We start from the raw sequence: 19,443 nt of genomic DNA, 5'->3' as shown, positions 1-19,443 counted from the left end.
ATTTAACTTGTGTTTTAGAAAAAGCATTTGAGGGCAGTAGATAGAGAACGGGACCCTGGGAAACTCACTTAACCCCAATTACCTCACTAAAAATTAATTTTGGAAGTTTCTTGTAGGGTCAATGGGAGTGGAGAGAGGCTTGAGACAGGGAGACCTACTAAAACCACAGCAATAATCCAGGAGATGAACGATGAGGGTGAACTGGAGTGGTAGCTATGTGAGTAGAGAAAAAAAGACATAAATGAAAGATGTTATAAAACTAGAAAACAAGAGCATCTGACAATGGATTGGATATATGGGGTGAATCAGAGGAAAGAGTCGAGGTGAGCCCTGAGGTTGTTAGCCTAAATATTTGGAAATAGGTTGGTGTCTTCTTCAACAGTTATAGGCAAATTCTAAAGAGAAATGTGGAGGAAACATAATAAATTTTGTCATAATTTTTAATGTGTTTTTTTGTTTGGAGGCAATTGGAGTTAAGTGACTTGCTCAGCATAGCAGTTAGTTAAGTCTGAGTCTCGATATGAAGCAGATGCTCCTAACTCCAGAGCCGGTGCTCTATCTCATCATGAGTTTTACATGCCTGTGGGACATTCACGTTAAATGCCCAACAAAAGAGTTTGTATTTGATTTGTGAAATAGTAGGGATTTTTGAAGTTTTGTGAGTAGGGAAGTGACAAAGTGAGTTCTGCGTTTTAAAAAAAATCCCCTTGGCAGCTTTGTAGATTGAAGCACATAGATCCTTGAGGCAGGGAAAGTGATAAGGAGGCTTTGGCAACAGTCAAGGTGAGAACTTGAATGAGGGTAGGAGTGATATGAATGGTGAGAAAGAGACTGATGTAAAAAATTAGAACGACAAGATTTGGCAACCTATTGGACATGTGGATGAGTATGCAAAGTCAAGGACAATAAGAGCTTGTGAGCCTGGGTAACTAAAAAAATCGTGGTTCCCTCAACAGAAATAAACTAATTCAGAAGAGGGTGGGATGGGGAAAGTGAATTCTATTTTGGATATGTTAAGTTTGAGATGCCCATGGCTTATTTACTTTGAAAAGGCCAATAGGCAGTTGGAGATGTGAAATTAAGTCCTAGCACAGAGACCAGAGCTGGGTGTATAGATTTAGGAATCAACAATATAGAAATGATAGTTAAATACATGTGAGCTGATGAGGATGTCCTCCTATGTCTGGAGGAAATAATGTTATCCCTATTCATTCTCATAACCCTCTTAATTACCCACCCACTTCCACATAGTCTCAGAATCCATAACCCCTTTAATCCTATTAGTCGTTTCAGCTTGTGAGGTAGGAATTGGCCTTGCATTACTAGTTAAAATCTCAGCCACCCATGGTAATGACTACATTCAAAATTTTAACCTGCTACAATGCTAAAAACTCTCACATCAACTTTCATGCTCATCCCACTAATATGATACTCCCCAAAACCCTGAGTATGAATCAATACCACAACACACAGTTTCCTAATTAGCATCTGAAGCCTAATCCTTCTTTATCACAACTCCGATCTAGAGGGATAGTCTAGAGAGAAAAGAATGCTGATTTTTAAATTCTCTTGATTATACCTTTTTGGAGTTGAGAGATTTTACTCTTAGAAGTTGTCCTGTTTTTCATGTTTATTTGATGAGGTTTATTAATAGATACTAAATTTTATTACAAAAATATTTAAATGGATGAAATGTGGGAGTAGGGCCAGATTTATTTAATGTAGTTTCATAATGTAGACTAGGAAGGGAAACTAATCTGTGTTCAGTATGAGGGAGAACTTTCTAATAAACAGAACTGTCAAGAAAAAAGTGGAGTCCTGTGAGGCACTAGAAGTGTTTAAGTGGAATCTAAATTACAACCTATCAGAGATACATTACATTCATAGTACAAGTTTGAGTTCTTGCATTGGGAAGGATGTTGAACTGGATGGATTCAAAGATTCCTCTCAGCTCTCAAATTCTATTTCACTCAAAAATTCTATTGCTCTGCAACAATGGACTGCAGTCTCTAGCTTATTTGTAACTATTCACTTCTTGAGATTTTAAATATTGATTCTTTTCTTGGCATTATTTCCTGGATAGATATTAAAGAGATGTTGCCTATAGAGAATGTAACAACATTTTTCTCACATTAGAAACTTCAAATAAGAGGATGAAAGATTCTCTAAATTCTAAAAGATTATAGTTTTTATTTGATGTTCTAAATGAATTCCATCCACAATAAGTGAAGAGAGAAATTCCTTTTTTCCCCATGACCTCTATTCTAACTAAATTGAGGGAGAAAAAAAAGGACACAAAACTTCAGGCTGTGTTACAGATGAAGTTCGAGTTTCATAATTTTTCATCTTTTTTCTCCTGAAAAAGCCATGTACAGGAACTTTTTGTTATTTAATAGTTTTAATAAGCTCCTTGAGTTAACAAATACTCAGAGCCTAAAGAAGTCATGGTCAAAGAAGCAAGCTTGACTACTCTTTTCTGTTTTCTTGTGTTAGATTTTTATGATCAATTTTGAGTAAACAAAGTATTATAATATGGTCTCCTTCAATTGTGGACACATTCAAAACTTTTCAGAGTATATGGTATATTTTGGGTCAGTATCCAGTCAAAACCATAACTCGAATTCCTACCCTAAATTCCTTAAAACAAACAAACAAACAAACAAACAACAACAACAAAAAAAACACCTAGATTTTGCCAAAGGCTGTCGTTCAGTTGCATCTGCCTTTTTGTAACTCCATTTAAAGTTTCCTTAGCAAAGATACTGGATTAGTTTATCTTTTCTTTCTTGGGTTTATTTTGAAACTGAGGCAAATAAATTAAATAATTTTCCCAGGGTCACACAGCTATTAAGTGTCTAAGCAAAGATTTGACTTCCTTATTTTAAGCTCAGTGCTCTATACCCTCACCACCAGAGGACCACTATTTAAAAGACATTTAATTAATCTCTTTTTAGTATAGTAAAACAAATAACAAGGAAAATTCCCTTTTTCCTATCATTTACATAATAGGTACACTCTCCCCAGAATTTCATAACAATCCATTTCCTCACATCCCATCAAGATACCAGTCTCCATATCTCCCCTTCCTACCTCCCCTCCCACCTCTGTTTCCTCTTTGTATCTCAGGCGTGTACTCACTAGTTGATGTCATTTACCTTTCCCATCTCATGGTCCTGCCCGGATTGCTATACTGTTGGGTAGTTAATTGTTTTGTATTTTAAATAGCCCTTCTGTCTCTTTAGCACGAGAAGAGAAGGAATAGCTTAATCACTCTTGGCAGATGATAGAAAATCTGAAGCTTTTAAATTCACCACTAGAATCTACAGTAAAGGTTTATCCTAAAGTAGAAACAGAGACCCAGAGATGGAAGTCATCTCTGAGACCATTGAATTCAACCCCTTCATTTGAGAAAATTAAGAGAAAACGTAGAGATTGAGACTTGCTTAAAGCAGTAAGTGAGAGAGATGGGATCTGAACTCAGGTCCCTTGACTATAGAGATATTTCACTTTCCATTGTATCATGCTTCCTTTTATAGTCTATATTGTATCAGAGATTTCACTTTCCCCATTAGAAAAATGAGAAGGTTGGGTTAGATTGCCTTTGAGGTCTTCCTTCCAGCCCTAGTACCTTAGTCTTAGGATTTGAATTCAGGTTCTTGAACCCTGGAACCAGTGTTCTTTTCCCCAGATTATGTCTACAATTCTAAAGTTGTGAATTTATAGCAAGTCTTTGCTCTCAGAACACTTAGGTTGTACAATACATAAAAGTTTGTTTTTGAGTCTGGAAGATTCCACCTCAGACACTTTTTAGCCAGAAAAATCACTTAATATGTCTGTATACCTCAGTCTTCTCAATGTAAAAATGGAAGATAATAATAACATCCACTTTAAATGGCTGTTAGGAGAAATAAGATAATGTATGTAAAGCATTTGAAATCTTAAAACACTATACCAAGGCTAGTTATTAATGCCCGAGAAGCTAATTCTCAACAAGACAAAAAAGAGACAATGTTCCCCTCTTTTTTCAGTAAGTCACATCTTTTGTTAAGTACTTGAAATGACTCAACCCAAAATTATTTCCCAGTTCTGGCTGTATGCAGCATGGTATCTGGTATTCAGTGGCCCACCCACTCTCTCACTTGGATCCAAGGATCTGGGAGTATGTTGGTAACATTAAGTGTGACTCAATATTTCACAATGACACCCAAGGGAAGTCATCAACACTCAATTAGCAGAAAGTCATCAGAAGGCTGTGCATATGTGTGGGTGTTGTTTTAGAGGGAGGGAGAAGAGAAGGAAGAGAATGCTGGAGACCATTTTCACTATCCTGTCATCTCCTAGTAGAATGGAGAGAAAATATAGTTTTTAAAGACAAGATGAAGTCCCTTGTCCTAGAGAGTTCCAGTGGATGGAGAATTGATTAGAAAACTATTTTGTTCTCTCTCCTCTGTGGCATCTGTGCCTTCTATTCTGTTTCCATCCCTTTGTGTCAATTAAGTGTTCTAAGACACTGTTCCTATTATATCATTTCCTTCTTCAAAAATCATCAATGGTTCCTAATACCATTTCCTCATTTGGAGAAAATCCAGAGTCTTTAACCTGGCATCAGGATTCGTTATAATCTAACCTCAATCTATTTTCAGTTTTATTTATTTATCTTGCAACTCTCAACTACGGTCAGATTCAATTTACCATCTTCTGAACATGTCTCATACTGTACTGTCTTGAAACTTTTTCTCATGCATTTCTCCTCACTTAGAACATCCTCCACATTTCCTTCTAACTTCTTGAAGTCTACCAAATTTTTCAGGGCTTATTTCAAATTATCTTATACAGATGCTTCCCTCTCTCTCCCCTCTCCTTCCCCCCCTTTTTAAAGCACAGAATTGAAGATTACAATGGAGTTCTGAGGTCATCAAATCCATTAGCATTAGAACAAAAATACTCTCTTTGACAGCACTGATAAGTTGTCATTTAACATCTTCTCAGACATTTTCAGTGAAAAGAAACCTACAAGTAACAAAGAGAGTCTGTTATTGCTTAATTGTCAGAAAGCCTTTTCTTGTATGAAATCTACATTTGATTCTCTGAGACTTGAACCTTAGTTCTATCCTCTGAAGTCAACCAGAGCAGTGGATTTCTCCCATTAGATTGTGAGTTCCTTGAGAGGGAGGGGTGCTGTTTTTTCCCCTTTCTTCATATCCCCAGTATTTGGCACAGTGCCTAGCATATAGCATTTTTAAATGCTTTTTTATTGGCTAATTGATAAATTTAATTCTTCTTTCAGAGGACAGCCCTATAATTTGCTTAAAGATGATTATCTGGCTTCTGTCCCCTCCTTCATGACCTCTTATCCAAGATAAAAATCACCAATCTACGAGTGATTCTCATATAGCATGATTTTTATTGTTTTCACTATTTTAATCCTCTTCTTCTGGACTCATTCCAGCTTATCATTGTTTTGTTTTTTAAATCATTATTTTAAAAATTACAGCACCTAGAACTGAACATGTTTTGTCTAGAGGAGAAATAGTCTAGACATTGTCTAACTAGAGCAGAAAATAATGGTATTATCGCTTTCCTTGCTCTGCATGCCAGTGCCTCTTGATGCAGCCCAGGATAACACATAAACATATACCTACATGCCTTGCATGAAGATGGGATGGAATTGTGGAGAGATGAAAAGCTTCAGTTCTCAGGTAGATGCCCTTTGGGAATTTTTCAAGTGGGAGTTCTTCCTTTGGGAACTTATCAAATTTCCAGTCCTTTTTTAATCATTGAATTTCTTTGAGTTCTCCTGGTTTATAGCTTTGATAGGAAAGATGAAGGAAGTTAATCCCACTTCAGGTGGCTAAAGGAAGATTCTGGGAAGACATGAGAAGAGATGGCAGTCTTTATCATGTCTATTCCCAGCTGAATACTCAGGGTATTTCCCTTGGGTGAGATCCAAGACCTCTCTTGGTTGAGCTGAGTTATCTCATTCCCAATGGGACAGCCCCTTCACTCTCTATTGTTTGTTATATATTCTCCTTTGTGTATACCTTCTCTGATTTTTATTTGGCTCCAATTTGTAAAAGGGGTTCTTTGCTATGTATTATATGTGTTCATGGTAGAGCTAGTATTAGAAGTCAAATTATTAGATATACAGTTTGGAATACCCCTAATTACCTCTCCCCTCAAATGACAAAGTTATCAGAAGTTAAATGGAACTCAGTCATATCCCATAGATTAATAATATTTAAGGGATCAGACAGACATCCTTTTAGCCTAGTACCTCCCTTCTCTGTGGGAAGCAGAGTGGTAGCTTCTGGCTTCAAGGTCCTGCTTCCCATCCTAGAAAGATTAAATGTCTCCTTAGAGAAGGGTGGGGGAGAAAGAGGTTAGAGCTATCTATTTTTTCTCTCTTCAAACTACACACAATGATAGTTCCTCATGTCACAAGTGGAATCTTATTTGTATGAAGGATCATTTTCTCCCTCCTTAAACACACACACACACACACACACACACACACACTTGTTTTTTTCCTCTTTGGAAAGTTAGACCAAACACTTATGAGCAATTATGGATCTCATTTAGGAGTTTCTGCAATGTGCTGGGGCTTGATGCAATTAGCACAATGTCATGTGCAAACAGGAACATTGACAGAATCTCACTATTTCCAGGCAGTCTCTCTCTCCAACTAGGACTCTATACTGAATCTCTACCATGAATAATAGAGTTTTGGTGAGCAAATGCAGGATGGCCTAAAAATCTTGATGCAATTTTAAGCTTATTAAACCATATATTCTTAGTTTATGCTTCACTTAATATTAATATTCATGTTATATTAATTAAAATTAATAAAAAGAAAGTAACTGACTTGTAATTGTATTTTTTAAGGAACCTTCTGTAATTTTTCCATATACATGTTAGACACATTGTGGGAGAAAAACCTTCACAGAGGCATTTTTCTTTAGTGAATCAAAAGCTTTTTATAGTCTATCAACAATAAAGAAAATGGTATCTTTTTTCCTTACATCTTTCTGTCGGTTTTATTATGTTAAAGATGTGATCTAAATTAACAAATCTCATGAAAGCCATCTAATAATACCTTTACCATGGATCCTCTTAATACCTGTATATATTAGTAATTATGGGAAAGTAGGCATACGGATTGGCAGTTATTGATATTCTCTTGCTCACCCCTTTTGAGTAACAATAAGGTCTGAGATAGTTTTTATATCCTTCCAGTACTTTGCCTTTAATTATGGATTTTCTTTGTATATACTCATGTGGTACCCACCCCTGGACCACTTTTCCAACTTGCAGTTTTGAAAGCACACACAGTATCCATGAGTAAAATAGGATGAATTTAAAGTCTGTGAGTAAGGAGGCATATCTCTGCCAAAGAATAGCTGCTTAGCACATCGTGGTTAATACATATTCATTGATTGATTGCTGGATCTTGAAATCCTTGCTCTTCCTAGAACTCTCTCTGGGCACAAGGGCTCCTGGTTGTTTCTCTGGTTTTGTTCCTCTCCATAGCCGATTTGTGTTCTAGGCTGCCAGGAGTTCCATCCCTTGGAGCTGCGTTTCTCCTTCCGGTGTTCATGCCCATCTGGAATTTGTGTCTGCCCCCTTGTTTGTGCCTAGAACTTTCAAACCAACAAACACTCAAACTGGTTCCCCTCTCTGCTGCTAGCTGTGATGGCTAATGAAGTGGGGTAGGGAGGTGAGAGACATCTCTTCCTTCATTCCTCCTACTCCAAAGGTCTTTTCCACAAAACAATCTGAACTTAGCCAATGAACTTGGCTCCTCCACTCAAATTACTTCATACAGTGATCACTGGGAATTAATTATCTATTTCAAATGGGAAAAAAAAATCCATCCATCTTCTCCCTTTATACTTAATCTAGACAAACTGTTTTTGCTACCCTTTTTATTCTGAGAAGCATTTCAATTTCTTTAAGGCACACCTCTGGGATTGTAACATTAGATGTTGCCTACATTGATCTTGACCATGAAGAGGGTTTGTTGTAAAAATCTTGAATTTTTTTTTCCTCACATTTTCATGTTTATTGTCCTTTCAGTCTCAAAATTAAATACTCTTGGGATAATTTTCCTTATGTGGATCTTTTGCTAAGTTTTACTTTAACTTGTTTTTCCTTTTATGGCTTCTCAATGTTTTATGAGGCAGTGTTGCTCATAATCTTCTACCATTCTTCTCTGTAAGATTTTATAATGCGTTTATATCTCCATTATGGTTGTTGTTTGGCATATTCCTGTGACTGGTAAGGAGATCAAGTGGTTGCTGGCTGAGGTGATTTTGGTCTCCTTATTATGGCAATTGATTTATATTGGTTAAATTTTTGTATAAAATTGTTATAATTAGTGTTGATATCTTTTTCTCCATTCATTTACTCTCTGAAGGGGCTTTAATACTTTGTTTAAATCAGTTTAATTGGACTACAATTAAATGGCATTTAAAAATCATTTTAATTTATTCCACATAGGTTTATTTTCTTTTTGATTTTTCCTGTAACAAGTCTGATGGTTTAGGAATGATTTTCATATGCCTTTAACAATATAATCAATTTCACTTCATGTAGGTTTTCTCTTTGCCATGCTTAACATCTCTCAATTTTTTTCTTGAAGAAAGTATTCATAATATGGAAGTATGAGACTCCGTTCTCTCTAGTTCCTTATATCAAGAGTTCTTAAACTTTTGTGTGTATGTGTGTTATGGACCCCTTTGGCAATCTGGTGAAATCTGCAGATCATTTCTCAGAATAGTACTTGTTGGCCTGAATTCATAATTGAAGGAAATATTAAATTTTAACTATAAATGAAAATAAGATGCAGTATTTTCCAATTCAAGTTCATAAGCAAGAATGTGCTTATTTATTAAGCACTTACTATTTTCCAGGAACTGTATTGAGCACTTGAGATATAAATAAAAAATAAGGAAAATTGTTCTTGCCCTCAAGGAGCTTACATTCTAAAGGGAAAAGACAATCCATAAAGGGAAACTGAGAAAGCAGGAAAAGGGGCCTGAGTGAAAAACCAGCAACTAGAAAGTTAAATCTAAAGAAAGATTAATCTTGAAAGCAATGCACTAGGTGGAAAGATGCATCTTAGAGCCTGAACCTGACAAGCTCTTGCTGAGCAGATGAGGAGTTCATAGCGAACTTTTGCTGGTCCTTGAGAAAGGTTTTTCTTTTCTTTTTTTAAGCGCTAGGAAAAGCTTATAGTCTATATATAGTTTATGGTAAAAGATATGGCAGCATTCACTCTTTCCTTTAGGGAGAGGTAACTGAAAATTTCAGCTGATACAGAAACAGAAGTCAGTAGCTTTCAGCTAAATTGCTTTTGATGAGAAGCATCCATCTGCGCAGGGTCTTAGTAGAATGGCACATGTAGGAGATTAAAGCAGAGCATGTAGTGCTAGAGACACAAGTTTTGCTAAATGGAGATATAGAACACTGGGGAAAAGGTAGAAAAAGTGAAGCAGTCCTTGCTTTTAAGGCCATAACATTTTAGTTATAGGAGAGCTGAGCTTTAAGTTGGATAGAGAGATAGAGAGTTTATGGTAAAAAAAGAGAGTGTATGGTAATAATACTGACATTTTAGTACATCCAATACTGAGTATTAGAGTTCATAACTCCTTAGGATGCAGTGGCAGGTATGTGATCCTCCAAATCCCTCTATTTTACTTGAATTATTATAGTTATTTAATATAATTTAATTTATATTATTTTATTTATAATATTTAATTTAATATTAATATAATTATTATATTATTCTTACTCATTCAATCACTTCGAGCAGCCATGTCTCTCTTCTCCCTTGAATACCCTGGATGGAAACTGGGTAAGTGAGGCGATGGGGGACATCCCTATTGGTTGCTCTTCATATTTGTATGCTCTGAGTGAAATTTCTTTAGCATCAAGCAGAAACTGAGACTAAAAGAAAAGAGGCCTGATAAAAATACTGTGATCAAAGGTGAAGATTGTCCTTTCTCTCTGATCACATGTTCCCTAAGCTCCTCCACAATAGTCCTTGACCACATGCATTTCTCACATGTGTGCCTTTTCATATGCACCCTTGTCACATGTATCTCCTATATGTGTATTTATCAAAACATGTGTCCTTGCATTAATGTCATTTGCATATACAGTTGTACTTGTTTTATGGGAAGGGGAAATTTTTGTTGCTATGTTTTCCAAAAAATGATTTATAGCATTAAAGTTTTTCATTGAACTATTTCATTGAACATCTGTTTCATTATTAAAATGAAAAACATTGGTAGGTACTTAATGAGCTATGATTTTAGGAGATGCAGATCCATAGAGATCCTTTCTAAATACCCATGCAGTGCTATTGTAAAATAAGGAGCAGAGAGTTTTCAAAAGAAGAAATTCATTCTGTCATAACTGTATTAAAATGACTGCAAATTATAATGACTCTAAAGTTTCACCAGATGGATAAAGATAATAAAAGGTGAAAGTAGTAAATGTTGGAGGAGCTGTAGGGAGATAATTGGACCACTAATTTTGGAAAACAATTTGGAATTGTGAAAAAAATGGACAAAATGTTCATACTTCTTGAATTAGTGTTACCACAACAAGACATATCTAGGGAGGGAAAATTTCTATATATGTACAAAAATATGTGTAGCAGTTCTTTTTTTCAGTAGTAAAAACCTAGAAGGAAATGGATTGCCCATCACTTGAGAAATGGTTGAATAAATTGTGGCAGATGAATGTAATGGAACATGATTGTGGTAAATTGAGGTGTGGTCCCAGGCACTACATCATTTTCTTGGTTTATAGTCTCCACCCAGAAACCTGGGAAAATTTTTTCATGATACCACCCAGCTAGCATGTGCTGAAGTTGTATCTATGCTTGTATATATACAATATACAATGAATTAGAAGAAAATTTTATTCAGTGAAGAAGCAAACTAAAGAGAATCTATTTCATAAATAACCATTGCTCCAAAAGAAATCTATTTATTCTAGAGTCATAATGCTGAATATCAGAACTCTTTTTTTTAAAATTTTTTATTTAATAATTACTTTATATTGACACTCTTTTCTGTTCCGATTTTTTTCCCCCTCCCTCCCTCCACCCCTCCCCTAGATGGCAAGCAGTCCTTTATATGTTGGATATGTTGCAGTATATCCTAGATACAATATATGTTTGCAGAACCGAACAGTTCTCTTGTTGCATAGGGAGAATTGGATTCAGAAGGTATAAATAACCCGGGAAGAAAAACAAAAATGCAGATAGTTCACATTCGTTTCCCAGTGTTCTTTCTTTGGGTGTAGCTGCTTTTGTCCGTCATTTATCAATTGAAACTCAGGTCTCTTTGTCAAAGAAATCCACTTCCATCAAAATATGTCCTCATACAATATCGTTGTCGAAGTGTATAATGATCTCCTGGTTCTGCTCATTTCACTTAGCATCAGTTCATGTAAGTCTCACCAGTCCTCTCTGTATTCATCCTGCTGGTCATTTCTTACAGAACAATAATATTTCATAACATTCATATACCACAATTTACCCAGCCATTCTCCAATTGATGGGCATCCATTCATTTTCCAGTTTCTGGCCACTACAAACAGGGCTGCTACAAACATTTTGGCACATACAGGTCCCTTTCCCTTCTTTAGTATTTCTTTGGGATATAAGCCCAATAGAAACACTGCTGGATCAAAGGGTATGCACAATTTGATAATTTTTTGGGCATAATTCCAGATTGCTCTTCAGAATGGTTGGATTCGTTCACAACTCCACCAACAATGCATTAGTGTCCCAGTTTTCCCGCATCCCCTCCAACATTCATTATTATTTTTTCCTGTCATCTTAGCCAATCTGACAGGTGTGTAGTGGTATCTCAGAGTTGTCTTAATTTGCATTTCTCTGATCAATAATGATTTGGAACACTCTTTCATATGAGTGTTTGGCTAAGAAATAGATTAGTGGATCAGTGGAAAAGGTTAGGTTCACAAGACAGAATAGTCAATTATAGCAATCTAGTGTTTGACAAACCTAAAGCCCCTAACTTCTGGGAAAAGAATTCATTATTTGATAAAAACTGCTGGGATAATTGGAAATTAGTATGGCAGAAATTAGGCATGGACCCACACTTAACACCATATACCAAGATAAGATCAAAATGGGTCTATGACCTAGGCATAAAGAACGAGATTATAAATAAATTAGAGGAACATAGAATAGTTTATCTCTCAGACTTGTGGAGGAGAAAGAAATTTGTGACCAAAGATGAACTAGAGACCATTACTGATCACAAAATAGAAAATTTCGATTACATCAAATTAAAAAGCCTTTGTACAAATAAAACTAATGCAAACAAGATTAGAAGGGAAGCAACAAACTGGGAAAACATTTTCACAGTTAAAGGTTCTGATAAAGGCCTCATTTCCAAAATATATAGAGAACTGACTCAAATTTATAAGAAATCAAGCCATTCTCCAATTGATAAATGGTCAAAGGATATGAACAGACAATTTTCAGAGGATGAAATTGAATATCAGAACTCTTAAGATAACTTCCTTTACTCCTCTTCCCCTGCTCAATCTGATCTTAGTTCATTGTTCTTTTCCACTCAGAAAAGGAGAAAATGAATTGCTTTATCTTTTGTTTGAACTTTCTCCAATAGTAGCTAAGACACAAATCTCTAATGTTCTTCCATCTTGAGATTTTTATTTTGTTTGAGATCAAAATCTCCAGTCCTTTCCTTTTCCTTGCAAATGCCACCCATCCCTCCTGCTTTCTTTTTCTTCAGTCTTTGCAAGTTGTCATGCCCATATATTGTCATATATATATATATATACACATACATACATATATATTTATAAAAGAATACACTATATAAAGTATCCAATATTTTTTCACAATGTCATTAATATATTACAAACATTTGTTTTGAAATTGGGTTCTTATAATGTCTTCCAGTGACTCAATCAACATACTCAGCTCAATTCTGGGCTTTTCTTGGGCTGCTACATTCCCATAGAGATGCTAAATAATTTATATATCAGTTCATTAATAAGATTCAAACCCTTTTCATTAGTGACACCATTAACAAATAGAAGCAACAACTTAAATTCTTTACTAACTTCTTTGGAACACAAAGGAAAAGAACAGGAAAAAAAACCCAAAACCAAAATAGTTCTTTTAAACTTTTAGTTGAGCTCCTGAAAGCTCAAAATCATTCTCCTTTGGATTTTCTATTCTTCTGGCATCTTTAAGAGGTTGGATTTAGGCGTTTGATCCCTGAATCTCAGGTTTCAATTTTAATCAATTACATTCCCCACCTCCAATTCTCTTCTCTCCTCCACATGTTTTTATAGAGCTCAATACTTTTCTTTTCTTTCTGTCTCTGTTGTCTGTTTCTCCAGAATTAGCATCCTCCTTAGCTCTGAAAAACAGATTATTGATAGGAAAAGAAAAAAATAGATCTAACCATGCTACTCCCCCCACCCCACATTTTTTCTCCAGAATAAAAATGCATACTATTCAAAGTTATCCACAATTTTACCAATCTTACTTCACATTATTTCCCATTCCATGCTTTAGTCTATTCCCCAAACAACACATTCCATTTTCTGTCTCCATGTCTGGAATGCACTCCCATCTCGCCTCAGCATCCTAGAATTTCCAGCTTTTTTCAAAGCTAATCACTTCCTGAAAGAAGTCTTTCTGAGATGTTTCCTCCTTCCCTTTCCCCTCCTTTGCCAGGTACTAGTATTCACTACCCTTTGATCTTGTTTTACTTTTATATCATCCCAACAAAATATAAAATGCTTTGAGGACAGGGATAGTTTTATTTTTATCATTATATTTTCATTGCTCTGAATCATTCCTTGTAATTTAGTAAAAATTTGTTGATTTGAGATGAACTTTGAATGTGAACACACAGGTTTGAATGGTTTCTGCTAATATATGGAGTCTGAGGACCAAAATTTGAATTCCTTCAAATTGCATATGAGCTATGTGACTTTCCGCAAATCATTAATCTCTTTGATTTTTTTTCATTTGTAAAGTGAGGAGGTTAGATAAGATAAATGAACCCAACTCTGAGATGAGCCCAACTCTGAATCTATGATCATTTGATCCCAGGAGATTTGAATTTGATGAAGTGAATTTTTTGCTTCTTGTCCAAGAGAGATAATCTCCATTCTATACTGCATTTCCTGAAGTCCTCTGATTATTTGGTCAGTCACCAAACATCAATTATACAGCAGCTATGTATCAAGTACTATCCTAAGTGCTGTTAATTCTCTACACTTCAATCTGTCAGTTATACCTGTAACCCTATCCAACTCATTCCAGCCTAGTCCTATTATAATTTTAGGTTTCAGTTTTCTGTATAGACTGATTTTAAGGCATTTGTGGACTGAATTTGGACTGCCTAAAAAAATTGCTGTCCCTAGAGTCATAGGATATAAATTCCAATTCTGATGCAATCTTTGACAGGTCATTTGTCTTCCCTGGACATCAGTTTCCCCATCTGTAAAATGAGGGAGTTAAACTAGATGGTTTTGAAGATTCCTTTAGCTCTGGATCTAGAATTTTTTCTCTTCCATGTAAAACAGTGTTGCTAAGGAACTAGCTGTTCCCTTGCACCCCAAACCCCTGCAAAATTATTTCATCTAAAGTTGTATTATTTTTAGAACTAACTATCCAAGCTAAGTTGGAAGTTTTGACTATTCTAGTCTCTTAGCAAACAAAGTAGTATTGTTTACCTTATAATTATTGGATCAAGATTGTATCTTCTAAATGGGTAAAGTGCCTTTGAAGAGAAGCATTTCTAGGTAATCACAAAAATCTATCTATATCCCATTCTTCTACAAGATGTTCCAGTCAACATGAGTCAATAATGAAAGAGGCAAGAGAAAGCTTTAATCTCAGGCCCAAATTGTGACATTATGGGAAAGATTTCCTTTATAACAACAATAATAACAACAAAAATAAAACATAGTGCTAATAATACTGGTTCTCAGCACTTTTTCATCTTTCAAGAAGTTCATAGAAAATGATTGAGAAACCTTCCCAAAACTGCAATGAGGAAATTATTATTTTATTCTTACATTAAATAAAGTGTGGGGATTCTGGTGGTGAGAAAAATTGAAATGGAAAATCAAAATCATCTTCTTACAACTACAAAAACTATAAGTTTCAGACTTCTCATCTGGTGGGTTCACTACTAGATCATATTATAGGAACATGGCAGTCTTTCATTTTCACCTAATACAGCTAAGATAGGTCTTTGACATTTTCTTAAATGAGCTTGGGCAGAAACAATGATAAGGCACTGGACTTAATCCAATAGACTTGTGATGAAGAGAGCCCTCTGCACCCAGAGAGAGGAGTGTGGGTCACAATATAATATTTTCACTTTTTTTGTTGTTTTTGCTTACTTTTTGTTTCCTTTCTCATTTTTTTCCTTTTTGATCTGATTTTTCTTGTGCAGCATGATAAGTGTGAAAATATATATAGAAGAATTGCACATGTTTAATATATATTAGATTACTTTCTGTTTAGGGGAGGGAGGGAGAAAAATTTGGAACACAAGGTTTTGCAAAGGTGAATGTTGAAAACTATGCTTGTATTTTGAAAATAAAAAGCTAAAGAAAAGATATTTTTCCACTTGCTTAGATCCTAAAAAGAAAAAAAAAAGGAAGACCTGAGTTCAAATTCTGTCCCAGACAAAATAGCTATATGATTCTAGGCAATAATATCTAATTTTTGTACAGTGTTTACTAGTGCTAGACATTGTGCTAAGTATTTTGTAATTATTATTTCATTTGATCTTCACAACTTGGGTGGGTCTTATTACTATCCCCATTTTACAGATAAGGAAACTGAGGCAAACAGGGTTAAGTGATTTGTGCAGGGTCACACAGCTAGTAAGCATTTGAGGTTAGATCTGAACTCTGACTCTAGACCCAGTGTTCTAGTTACTCAGAATTCTCATCTATAAGATCAGAGGCTTAGATGCTATGATCTCTGAAGATTCTTCTGATGCTGAATCTATGATTTGATCATAGAGAGATATCAGAGAGATAAATGATACATCTAATCATAATTTCCTATAATTTTATCTCCTTTACTTTTTCTGGATCTTTTCTTCATCCTCATCATGACATCCAGTCTCCTCATTTCTCAGCACTTCTCTCTCAGGTAAGCACTCCTACTCTGGGTTTTCTCATCCCCCCCTTACTCCCAAACACACTTTCTTTCTTATCTGAAATCCTAGGAAAAAAATTTCTATTCTCATTACTTCTGGTTCTTCTCTTGCCACTCTTCCCCCTCTCTATCCCCTCCACTTTGCAATCTGGCGTCTGATGTCATTACACATTGAGTAATCTAATTAACCAACTGAAGCTGCTCTCCCTAGTTACCAGTGATCTCAATCCAGAGACATACTACTATAAACTAATACTTCTTATTTTTCTATTTTATTCACTTCAGAACCTTTGCCATGTTTTTGATATCAATAAAATAATTTTTCTCTTCAGCATTAGTATTTTTCAAATACTCATATTTTTGTGGGTTAAGCCAGAGTTGGGCTGGATCAATGTTCATTTTTAGGATTGAATGAAATGATACAGTTGTAAACATTTAATCATTTAAAGCTAAGCCATTAAAGAAACAAACAAAAAAAAGAAAGCAATAGCATGAGGGGAAAGGCATGGGGCAGTTGGATGGCACAGTGGATAGAGTGATGGAGCTGGAATCAGGATGATTCCTCTTCCTGAGTTCAGATCTTGCCTCAGACACTCACTAACTGTGTGACCCACTATTTCACCCTTTTTACCTCACTTTCTTTATCTGTGAAATGAGCTGGAGAAGGCTATTTTGTATCTTTGCTAACAAAACACCGAAAAAGTTTGCAACTGAAAAATGATGAAACAACAAAAAGCATGGAAAAGATAGTTAGCAAGGATACTGCTGGGATTGAGGAAGATGCAGCCCCTTTCACTCCATATAGAAACATTTCAGATCTGAAGAGTGTGTTGACTTGCAGGGCAGTAGGACATCCATTAAATTTGAGGAATTTTCATGGGAGCATGTAACTAGGGTTGAAGTTTCATACATTTGCACAAGACCCTCATCCTTGGTAAAAAGAATAATTATTCAGCACTGAACGAAACATCTACATCAGGGTCCATATTGGCAAGAACTTGGGAACACTGGATTTTTTATTCCCTAGGTAATTGAAGAGTCACATCTATAGCTCAGACAAGAATTTACTCCCATCTTTTAGAGAATAATTAGCTAGCCTACATGGCAAGACTCCAATAGATGTTTTTCCTACCATATGTGTTTTTACATAGTCCTGATTATACTTTTTTTTTTAGTTCCTTTAATTTCTCCTCATCAGTTTCTATGCTCTCTTAGTCATTTTTATTGCTTTCTTCAAACTCCTTCCAATTTGTATGTATACTTTTGGTCTTGAAGTTCCCAGACACAATGTAAATGTATGGAAAGCAGGATTTCAGATGTGCTTTAACCCATCAGATCCCTCCTAGAATGAACTAGGGTACCATAGATTGAGTGCTGGAGTCATGAAATCCTTATTTCAAATCTGGCTTTATGCTTATTATCTATTTGTCTCAGTTTCCTCGATTGTAAAATTGGGATAATTATATCATCTCCCTCAGAGGATTGCTTTGAGATGAAATGAGATAATATTTGTAAACCCTAGTGTCTTGTACATAGTTTTTGTTGTTGTTAAGTCATGGCCTATGACATCATTTGGGATTTCTTGGAAAAGATACTGACATAATTTGTCATTTCCTTTTCCAGCTCATTTTTACAGACAAAGAAACTGAGGCGCACAGGAATAAGTGACTTGGTCAAGGTCACACAGTTAGTGATTGGAGGCTGGATTTGAACTTAAATTCTCCAGATTCCAGGCTAGGTATCCCATCTACTGTGTTACCTAGCCGTTCAGTATAACAGAAAATTTTAAAAATGCTTATTTCCTTCCTTCCTGCCCCAGTGTCTCAGAGTTTTTATTTTTGTTTTTTAGTAAAACTCTATATGCTACAGGCCTGTGAATCTGCTATATTGTATTAGAAATACCTTGGCACTTGTCATAAGTTTCTCTTTAGCTTTTGTGTCAAAGCATTGCCATATAGGGGAAACTAGCTAAATCTGAAGTCTTTTGGTATTTTAGTGACTAAATATTCCTGGATAGTGCCCAAGACAGACCCACCTCATACCCAAATTTGATTCTATAATGCATTATGTTTGAGAAAGTTCCTCCTGTAGCCAGTCTTTCTGACTCCATGCTAGCTTTCCATCTCATACATGTATTGCTGTCTTTTACAATTATTAGCTATAAAACCAACTACTATGCAACTCTGCAACTCTATTACTATAAATTATGCTATACTATACAATTGCTTAATTATAAAACTGATTACAATTCACATTTATAGAACTTTTTTTTTACACAACAATCATGTGAAATATTTAGGAAAAGGATTATTATCCTCATTTTAGAGATAACGAAAAAAGCTCAGGGAAGTTAAGTCATCTGCCTATGGGCACATAATTAGTAAACAATAATAAAAACAGGATCTGAAAAAATAGTGAGTAGCAAGTAGTAGTACAATCCATCCTACTGTACTCCACATTCTAGCCAAAGTGATTTTCTTTTCGTAAAGACCTTACCATGTTATTCTCCTACTCTATAAACACTGCCAGCTCCTATTGCCTCTAGAATTAAAAAAGCAAAAAAAAATCTGAAATCCTGAAATCCTGCTTTCCATAAATTCTATGGGTCAGTTCACACCTTTAAATCTCATCTTCTACCTATATATGTATCTATCATCTGTCTATCTATTCTATCTATCTATCCATTCATTCATATCTCTATTTAAAGACTTTATTATTTATTTAATTTAGATACATTATATTCACTTAAATATAGATAAATACTTTATTTATCTGTGTTTTTCTCTTTATATTTGTTTTGTATATACTTATATGTACACACACATATATAACATGATATATAATATCCATGCATATAATAATGTGCTTGACATTTCTCACATAAGCACCTTATGAGTAGAGATTGCTTCATTCTTTGCCTTTCTCTCCCCAGTGCTAGCAAAGTCCCTGGCACAGAGTAGGCACTTTATTAAGATTTGCTAAATGAATGATTCATTGAGCAATTGATTCAAACTCCCACATTTCGGTTGGAGACTCCCTTTCTCCTGGGCCATCCTTTGTTGTACACCATATTGTTTCTCTAGTATTGATGCTGGAAGAGTCCCCAAAGAAGGGAAACGAGAAAGGCCAGCCTCAGAGCCATCAGGGGCTTGATGATTGATCTCGCCATCTGATGCTATCAATTCTCAGATTTGCTTTTGTCAGCGAGCTTGGCTCAGGCCCTTGGAAACAAATGATAAGGT

Source organism: Antechinus flavipes, chromosome 5, assembly GCF_016432865.1.
Source record: "Antechinus flavipes isolate AdamAnt ecotype Samford, QLD, Australia chromosome 5, AdamAnt_v2, whole genome shotgun sequence".
NCBI classification, from domain to species: Eukaryota; Metazoa; Chordata; class Mammalia; order Dasyuromorphia; family Dasyuridae; genus Antechinus; species Antechinus flavipes.
This window is presented reverse-complemented; position numbering follows the sequence as displayed.